We start from the raw sequence: 9,343 nt of genomic DNA, 5'->3' as shown, positions 1-9,343 counted from the left end.
CTAGTTTTACTGCATTCATAAGTTCTTGGTCTAATTTATTTACATCCCAGTCTCTTTGTGTTAAACATTTCAAAGTTCATTCGGTATTTAGAAGTTTTGTTTTAACATTCTCTTTGAGCTCTGGTTTTTGTTGATCTTGTAAAATTATAATTTTCACTCAAACGACGACAAGGTTTACAGTTTCCCCCGACTTGTATGAGGTAAGGAGTTTCGATTGCTGATTAATTTCCTGATAAGTTCACTTAATTTCTGTTCTGAACTCACTTAAGTGCCTGTTTTTCTTCATTATCTTTTGCAAAGTAGACTATTTAACATGTAAAGTCAATTTTCACTGCCCCATACAGAGATCTCGTTGTAGCTTTACACCATTAGTGATCTATGACCACCTCGCCATCTAGAATTCATAAAAAAAAAAAAAAGAAAAATCTTACTGTTTTCTGATTTAAACGGTTATTATTGCTCAGTAAGTAATCCTGTCAGTATATGCTGCACAACTCCCATCTTATGGTCGTACGTGTTGGAGAAAGTTGCACAAAAGCTAACATATTGCAACTTTCATATCTGGTTAACTTTGTAGTTACGTGATGTTTAAAATGCAAAATGCATTTAAAAAAAACAAAAACAAAACACAAAAAAAACAAATATTTCCAACATGTCAACTCTGATTTTGTTAATAAATCTACTCCTTGTTGATTCGTGTTTTTTTTTTTTGTTTTGTTTTGTTTGGTAGTTATCCTGTCACGCATCAGATGTCTCGTTGATCCTGAGCCTCGGTATTCCCAGGCTGACGGTTTTCCAGACCCAACGCCATGGTCATCTCCACAGGCTTCAATTTGTTCTTCCCTAGAACGACAATATATCTTTATATTAACGCCATTGTAGATGGGAAACAAAAAAGTAAATTGCCGCCAAAAAATCTCAGAAAGTTTCTAAGAAAAAAAAAAGGAGGAAATTTCAGAGTTTGAACATTTGCTGGAATAACCTCACCTTCTGAAGCTCAGAAAAGTTCCAAAAGTAATACAAATCTTTTGAAGTTTTTTTTTTCTACAATGTTTATCATATCGTCTTCAGTGGCCCTGTAAGCCGTTGTACACCTCTGTACAATCACTTGCAAATGTTCTCAGACTTAGTTATGTTACAGCCATGTACTTACTAGTGCTTTGTTATGAAAAGGAAAGAAAATGAAGCATAGTTTTCAGACTAGGACCACCATTTAGCATATCTTTTTACAGCTGAATTTTTGTCCACTCAGGCTTGCTGAGTAGCAGTGTGCAGTTTTTTTTATTTTTCAACTAGAGAAAATGGATATACATGTGGTGTTCCAAGTCTTCCAGTGATTAGAGGTTTGGTATGATCTTTCTTCACTCTACAAGACTTTAGCACACCAATGTGATCTGTATCAGTCTGAGCTTTCTGCTATTTGAGTGGCTGTGTGAGTTCTGGAGCGTGGAGGATTCAATTCCTCCCCTCTCTTCATAACATTTAAAATCTAAATTTCTACAGAGGAGTTGCGTACAAACCTGGATCTCCCTGCTTCCAGGGCTGAATGTCCATCCCTGTCCGGCAGAAGGAGCGGTCAGTGTGGGCTTCTGTGCTGTACAGAACCTCCTGGAGTTGCTTATCTCCTGGCTTTTTGGCTTTCACTCGCACCTAAAGCAACATAAAAACACACCACCATGACTTTGCTTTCCTGCTTTCGCCCAATCTTTATGCGCTTTCCCAGTAGCTGAACAAATACCTCCAGGATGGTAGTTTCCTTCTCCTTCAGCTTCCCTGTTTTGTTCTTCACCTGCGTCTTCTTGGTGTCGACCCACACCACCCTCTCCTTCACGTCTGACCTGGATACGTAAACCAGATGTTTGATAATGCACCCTCTACTTTTAGTTAACCCTAGAAAGGACCAAACTCAGTTTAGATCGGGTCTAAAAAATCCAGTCCAAGCCAATGAACTCGGACACAACGCCCATCAAGCAAATCATTTCGGCCCTAATTTTGAGTCGACTCACTCTTGGATGCCCAGATCAGCCAGCGTGGTGTCCAGGAAGGGAAAGGATTGGTGAGAACCATCCACCTGCAGCTCGATGGGCAGCGCCACTGACATGGGGATGTCCTGCTCCACCTCCACGCGCACCATCACACTTTGCGGCTCGCGGAGCTTCCTGCCCGTTGGCTCGGCCTCTCCCTCCTCCAAGGAGGCCTGCTTTTTGTCCGCCGCCAGCTTGAATCGCTGTCCCGTTCCACCACCGACAACAACACCGCGCCCTCTTTGTTGAGGAAGTGTTATCAGTGTGACCAATGCTCCCTATCTGCTCCTCCTGTCTCCAGCTGTTCTTTATTATTCTCGGCCTGCACTGATGCAGATACTAGCCGGGTGACGATTCCGAACTGTGGAGATGCATGCAGACCTGAGCTCAACCCGTCCAGGCTGATATAAGCAGCCAGTGGGAAATGTGCGCTATGTGTCGCCCAGGTGTCAGGTTTATTAACCTGTCAGAGAGCTGACTGACAGATTGTTGGGAGTTTGCATTTGCATTCACACTGATACAGTCAGGAGAGGAGTCATAGAGGGTTATTCTCAGCTCAGCATACAGGAAGCATGTGCCTTTTGTGTCTTCAGTCACGGTGTAAACGCTCAGAGCTGAGTGATTCATGTGTTTTGGATGAACATGTAAGGTGACAAGAAGCATTAAAATGCCAACGTCTGACCTCAGGTTCATTGTGGATGACAGATTTATGACGGCGTGTAATGAAAAGATGCCAGCCGCATCATCTCGTCCTCTGCTCTTTGAATGTGAGGTTGGTGTATGAGCCTCTCACAGCACCGTCACATTCTCCACAACACGGTTTTTTGTCCCAGACTTCTGCTATAAGATGAATACATATTTTTTTGGTATTTTTGGTCTATTTTCAAGTGCAAGTATCTGAGTACACTTGAATTAAGCCTAAATTAACTTATTACTTTTCAGCACTATATACAAGTTTGTTTTAAGTCAATTCCTTAATATTGATTTAAAAACGTAGTAGTTCCACTATCAGATTATTTCACTTATAACATGGGGAAAATGGAAGCAGACATTTTGTTCTATATTTTTCAATAGCATTCTGTAAAATATTTAAATGAGATTCCACGCCAGAAACCCTGGAGCTCGGCATGTTGGATTTCCATGAGCAACAGCAAATAACCCTGACACACCAACACCAGTTTTCCCACCTGCACCCCTAACCGGCCTGCGACCCTGCCCTCCCATGACCGCCCGCTGCTCGTAAACGCTGCGGGCGTTTTTCTCTTTATTAATGTTAGATTAACAAGAAGAAAAATCATTTCCAGTTATCTTTAAATCAAATTATGTTTGTTAAGCAGTTGGTGTTGGCAACACACCAGTTTTTGTTGTTGAAAATGTAGCTAGCTCCTCATTGAAAAAACAAAAACAAGCTTGCATCATGAAGACAATGTGGAGGTTCATCCTCAGAGCTGGTTGGTAATCTGGTGGAGTCAGAGCGTCTTCTGAAACAGAAAAGTCTAGGTTTTCTAGACAACAGTCATAAATATTCATGAAGGCTTATTCATGTTCATGACAGGTGTTATGTCAAGTTTATGACAGCGTCATGTTGGTCTTATTCACCCCCTTCAAACAAAGTTACCAAAGTGGTTTTATTTATTCATTTATGTGCGTATTTATTTATTTATAAGAATTGTTTTTGCCGTCCCAAACAAAAACTTTTTCCTGTGGTTTTGTGAGGCGACTCCAGCTCACTTTGGTGATGAGAAAATATTTGATTATTTTTGAAAAGGCCATCAGATCATTTATAAGTTTGTACTGCAAAACTCAACTTGCACAAAGAAAGCATTTATTGAATTATTTATATGAATTGATATCTGACATACTTTTTGTTGTGAGCTGATGATACAACAATGAATGGTGATTGCAGTGCAGTTTGCATTTTATTTCAACTGATRGACAGTGGAGTAACTAAGAAACCACTAATTATGTTATGCTGAAGAGCTCCTGTGTGCTGAGTTTTAGCTTCATTGCTCACCTGCTGCCTGGACTCTCTGAAGATCCTCATTAAATCCTCAAAACTCAGTTGCTGCCTCACCTCTCTGCTTTTGGGTCCGAACCTCAACAACCGCAATTCATAACACAACGTAAAGGGGCCAATTAAATGAAACTAACGAGCTTTTTTGACTGTGGGAGACGCCAAAGCACTTGGAGAAAACCCACATCTGCATAGGAATATTGTGGAAAGTCCATGCAGAAACATCCAGTGGTGGAACAAAACGTGCATGCATGCACTCTTTTTCAAATGAAATGTAGTGAGCCTAATTAAAATCATCTAATGTGTTGCCTTTTCTTAATGGTGATAGAAGCCAACGCACTTGGAGAGAACCCACATCTGCACATTGTAAACTCCATGCAGAGTTCCCGTGATACTCTGCATGGAGTATCACAGTTCCACTTTGGTGGAACAACATTTGTCATGTATGCATCCATATACTGTTTGAAGGGAAATGTAGGGAATGTGAAAGAAACTAAGATGTTGCTTTTTTTTTTTTTGATGGTGGGAGAAGCCAAAGCACTTGGAGAGAACCCACATCGGCATAGGAATTTTGTGGAAAGTCCATGCAGAAACTAAGTGTTGGAGTTTGAACCCTTGGTGAAAAGCACCAGGGTTGTGTGTTTTGCAGCCCCATCTCGTAATTTTGTTTGAACTGCTCTAAGGAGCAAAAGGCATTGGTTCATGCTAGGTCTGATTCTTCTTTGAGATATTGGGTCATCTCAGTTGAGAGACAATTTTTCTTGTCAGTCTTTGCTGAAGAAAAAAGGAAGGTCATACTCCGAAGTTTGTCCTTGAGAGTAGCCTTGGAGTTTTTGCCATTTTGTTTGTGTGAAGACATATGTTGCTCACTTCTGTTGTCTGACAGTCCTTTCTGTGTGGTCTTGTTGTAAAACGTTTTGTTGGACTTTCTCAACGTTCTTCAGCAAAAAGCTGTTTTGCTGGGTCAGAATTTTCTTCTTGCCTTCTAACATCCTATAGGTTTCTTTCAATACAACCAAATCCTTCAGTTTCAAATTCAAGGCAACAACTTCTTCTAGAAGCTTCTCGTTGCTTTCCTCCAGTTGCTGAAGTTCTTCCTGTCTTGTGTTGCTTTTTTCCTCCAAGACTTCTTGAGACTCGAGTTTCATTTTCAGATCATAAACTTGCCGTTTTAACTTTTGGTTTCTCGAACGACCAGTCTGTATCTGTTTTTCCAAGTACTTACAATCATCATCAAGATCTTTTGTGTTTTCTATTTTCATGGCAATTTGTTTGACTTCCTTAGCCATAGTTTCATTCTCTTCCCTGATAGTGCCGGCTGTATTGAGAAGCTTGCAAACTTTGTCAAAAATATTATTATATTTTTTATATTAATATTGATATATTAATTTTAATTAATATATCAATATTAATTGTTTTTTATTGTTTTTAAATTGTTTTTTTTAAACAATTATTTTTGGTGGTTATAATACTTAAAGGCCATAAAATGTGAGTACACATTTTTGTTTTTATATAGATATAAATGAATAATAAAAAAACTTTTTAAATATTAATATATTAATATTAATTGATATTAATATTAATATCGTTTCAGTAACAACTATTTTTTGCCATGTAAAAAAAAAGCCATTCAGAACTAAAGGGAACCATGGCAACGTACAGTAGCAGAGAATGAAATAGGTTATTCTCAAAATAGATATGAAGATTATTAACGATTGGAGGCTTAATATTGAGTGCCCTTTAAATAACATGAACACTATATGTCTGTTTTTAATGTGTTCTTTTTTTGAATTCCATCATTTTAATATAAATTTTAAAAAGATGAGGGAAATGAATACTGATAGCCATCAGAAAAAAGTGATGCATATTAAGCTAACAAAAAGAATATAACCTTACATTTTATCATTTTTGGTGGTTATAACATGCTAAATGAATTTTTTAAAAACAATTATTTTTAAAACAATCAATTTTAATATTATATATTACAAGTAGTAATAATCATTAGAGATTTTTATTAAATATTAAATAATTAGAGGTGTGCCGATCGATCAGCCACCGATCATAATCGGCCGATTTCTGTGAAAAAGTGTATGATCGGTGATCGCCGATCACGGTCTCTTGTTGCCGAACACACAAACCAATCACCTGCATCTCATTTCGCAGCCTGCCTGTGCAGCTGGTCTCCTCTTTCCTTCACTCTGCGCAAACACGCAGCAACAAATCCTAAGCGATGTGGAACTATAACGCACTGGGGAAGTTCGCGTGTTGCGGCGGAAAATTGAAGCAAGTGGGGTGAGGCACGTCAAAATGCATCAACACGACGAATCTAATATGGCATAAAAACAATGCCATACTTCAGGAGTTTGGCTATATCGAGGCTCACTGCAGTACAAATGGAAGATCAGATAGCAGGTAAAGCAGCACACAGCTACAAACAGTCACCCGGATTAGCATGACGGTCAGAAAGCTAAACAAATAACCCACAAAATTATTTATGTCTTCGAGCTGCGATGTAAGACGATGGTTCTGCTCTCGCTATTGAACCGCTGCTCCGCGAGGTGTGAGAGTCCACCTCGTAGTGACTCTCACACCGAACTTCTGCTTAAAGCTGCAGCATCTAACTAAAAAAAAAACACATTTTACATACGTTTTAAAACTTTCGCTGTCCTAACATGAGACAGATAATCTCTGAAAAAAAGAATCGATCTCCTTTCCCTCCTCCCTGTTCTGCATAATTACTCCGCTCAGTCATAAACAGCCAATCAGAACTAGCAGTAATCAGCTAGCCGCAATGCTATCAGGAAGTTTTCATTCAGTAACTCAGGATTTTTTATTGCAATCGATCCTGTATTTGCCTTTGAATGTTAAGTTTTATATTTGAATTTTTTGGCAATGTTGAGAGGTTTTATTTTGACTCTTTGCATTATTTAGCCTCTTCAGAGCCTTCATATGTTATCAGTCTGTTAAAGATAGTATTAGCGATAGCAGTACAATTTGCACAATGCCTGTTTTGTTCTTGGAAAAACTTATTAAAAACAAATTTTTGTCTAAATTAAGGTGAATTCATGGTTCCTTTTTCCACATAATGTAACCGGTAGTGTTTATGATGGTATCGGTGATCGGCCCTCATGGGTGATCGGAATCGGTATCGGCAGAAAAATACCTGATCGGCACATCTCTATAAATAATAGATTTACTGAACTGAAAATGAAAAAATTTTGCAAATAGTTTGCCACTTTGGATCCAACATTTATTTGATCAAGTTGATTCTTGTGAAAGTTTATACAGTTTCTGCCTAATGCCAACGTCTGAAAACACTCGTCTCTCTGTGCTATAGCTAATTTTGTCTCTTCGTTTTAGACGAACTGAGATAGGACAGAAAAAAAGGTATGAATTTCATCAGAGTTCTCCAAGATCCACTATGAGTCCGGTTCTATTGTTCCTTAGGGTTTGTACACAGGAAACGAGTCACTTTTAGTTAGAAGCAGGCAAGAGTCTTGCCACAAAACATGACTATGCGTTGATGGAACTGTTTTTTCAGAAAACATGTTCTCTTTCCAGTTGAAAATGTGTGTCTAACAATGCAATTATGGAAAGAATCCCCAATATAAACACGTCAAATGTTCTGAGTGATGACATACCTTTTAATTGACCCACAAAAAATATTTAATTTAATTCAAAACACAAAATTAATGTCACCAGGTTGATTTATAGTTTAGCTACATTTTACTCTCAAATAAAATTTCATTATCTGACAACTGAAAATATGGAGACTTTGAACACAAGCAAAAGGTAATATCTCTACTTGTGGCTCCACTGGACCAGGTGTTGGCAACATCACCATTTGGTCTTGTGGTGATGTGGACGATGAGCTTGCTTAAATACATGTCCAGTATTTTCTTTGTTGGTTGTTTAGAGAACCCTAAAACAGGAAATGTATACGAACTGCTCTTTTCTTAGAGGCTTCATTAACATTTTTGACTGATGGAGATTGTAAAAGGAAAGAAAAATAACGTTGTACCATACATTAGCAGAATTTGGTCAAAATCTACAAGGCTAACAGACTAACAAAACAGACAAAATTTTCTGATTTTTAATTTTCAGAATGTTGGCAAGAAAGTCAATGACTTCAGGCTCCAACACAATTTTAATATGTAAAGTGCAGCCTGGGTAAGTAAAGACACCAGGTCCCGCTGTTATGTGTATAGTTATGCTACTTGCTTCAGTCCACGTCGTCCCAAAACTTCACAGGACATCAGCAATGATGAAGTGAATTGAAGTGTGATTTGTAGAAGTGTCTCTCTAATGTTTGTTTGAACTGGACTTTTATATTTGACATGAATGGCCCATAATTCATGTCCACGTACATAAGTTGTAAGTGTAGGGGACTTTTTGCCAGCGTAGGCTAAATATGATTGGTTTTGTAGATGAGGCATGTGACCTGTGGTCTTTAGTTTCAAATCACTGAGATGAAGAAAACTAAAGAATAACCAACTGAACTAAGAATGGATGGTGAAGAAAGTATGCTCCAACGTCCCCAAGTAAGTAAGTTTAGGAAAAAGGAATAAGAAGTGCGGTAACTTTGCCCAGAAAGTGTAACTTCCCCTTATCAAGAGGGCAGATGAAGAACTACCTTTTGATACAAATGATGTAATACAAATAAAAGCAAAATCATTCTTACTGAGTTTGTTGTATTATCTATGTGAGTGGGTCGAATGGTTCACTGAAGGAAATGTAAATAAAACCTAGAAAGCTGAACCAGCTCTGAACGTCATCCTGCTGACAGCGACTCTCCAGCTCGGATTTGTTGGAACATTACAACGTTACAATATTAAAACAGTGCATCACGACCTAAAGAAGAAGAAAAAGAAAAACATGGTATGGCTGCTCTGAGTTCACCATCTAACCTGAAAGCCTGAAAGACCTGTTTTTCCAGGATGACGATGCGTATCAGAGATACAAAATCTGGATTCATCTCCTTGACCATGCCGTTCAGCATTGCTTTACAAGATTCACCAAAGAGCATACCACCGGCCTGTCCTGTAAGGGTGAACAAACAGCTTTAAGTTGACATGCTATTATTAGCTGTGTTTCTGTGGTTAACATGGCTGGTTGGATCTTCTTTACTGTCTAAGCTTGCTAAGCACCAATTCTAAACGTATCAATGTTAACCCTAAAATTTAAACGTTTGCCTTCTTCTCACCTAACAGATTAACTACTGTAAGCAAGTAGGTATGAAGTGACACACAGATAAGTTTCTACAAACCTGTGTTAATGGCTGGGAAGGCCACTGAGCCGTTACCCT

Source organism: Poecilia reticulata, linkage group LG20 (genome assembly GCF_000633615.1).
Source record: "Poecilia reticulata strain Guanapo linkage group LG20, Guppy_female_1.0+MT, whole genome shotgun sequence".
NCBI lineage: Eukaryota > Metazoa > Chordata > Actinopteri > Cyprinodontiformes > Poeciliidae > Poecilia > Poecilia reticulata.
This window is presented reverse-complemented; position numbering follows the sequence as displayed.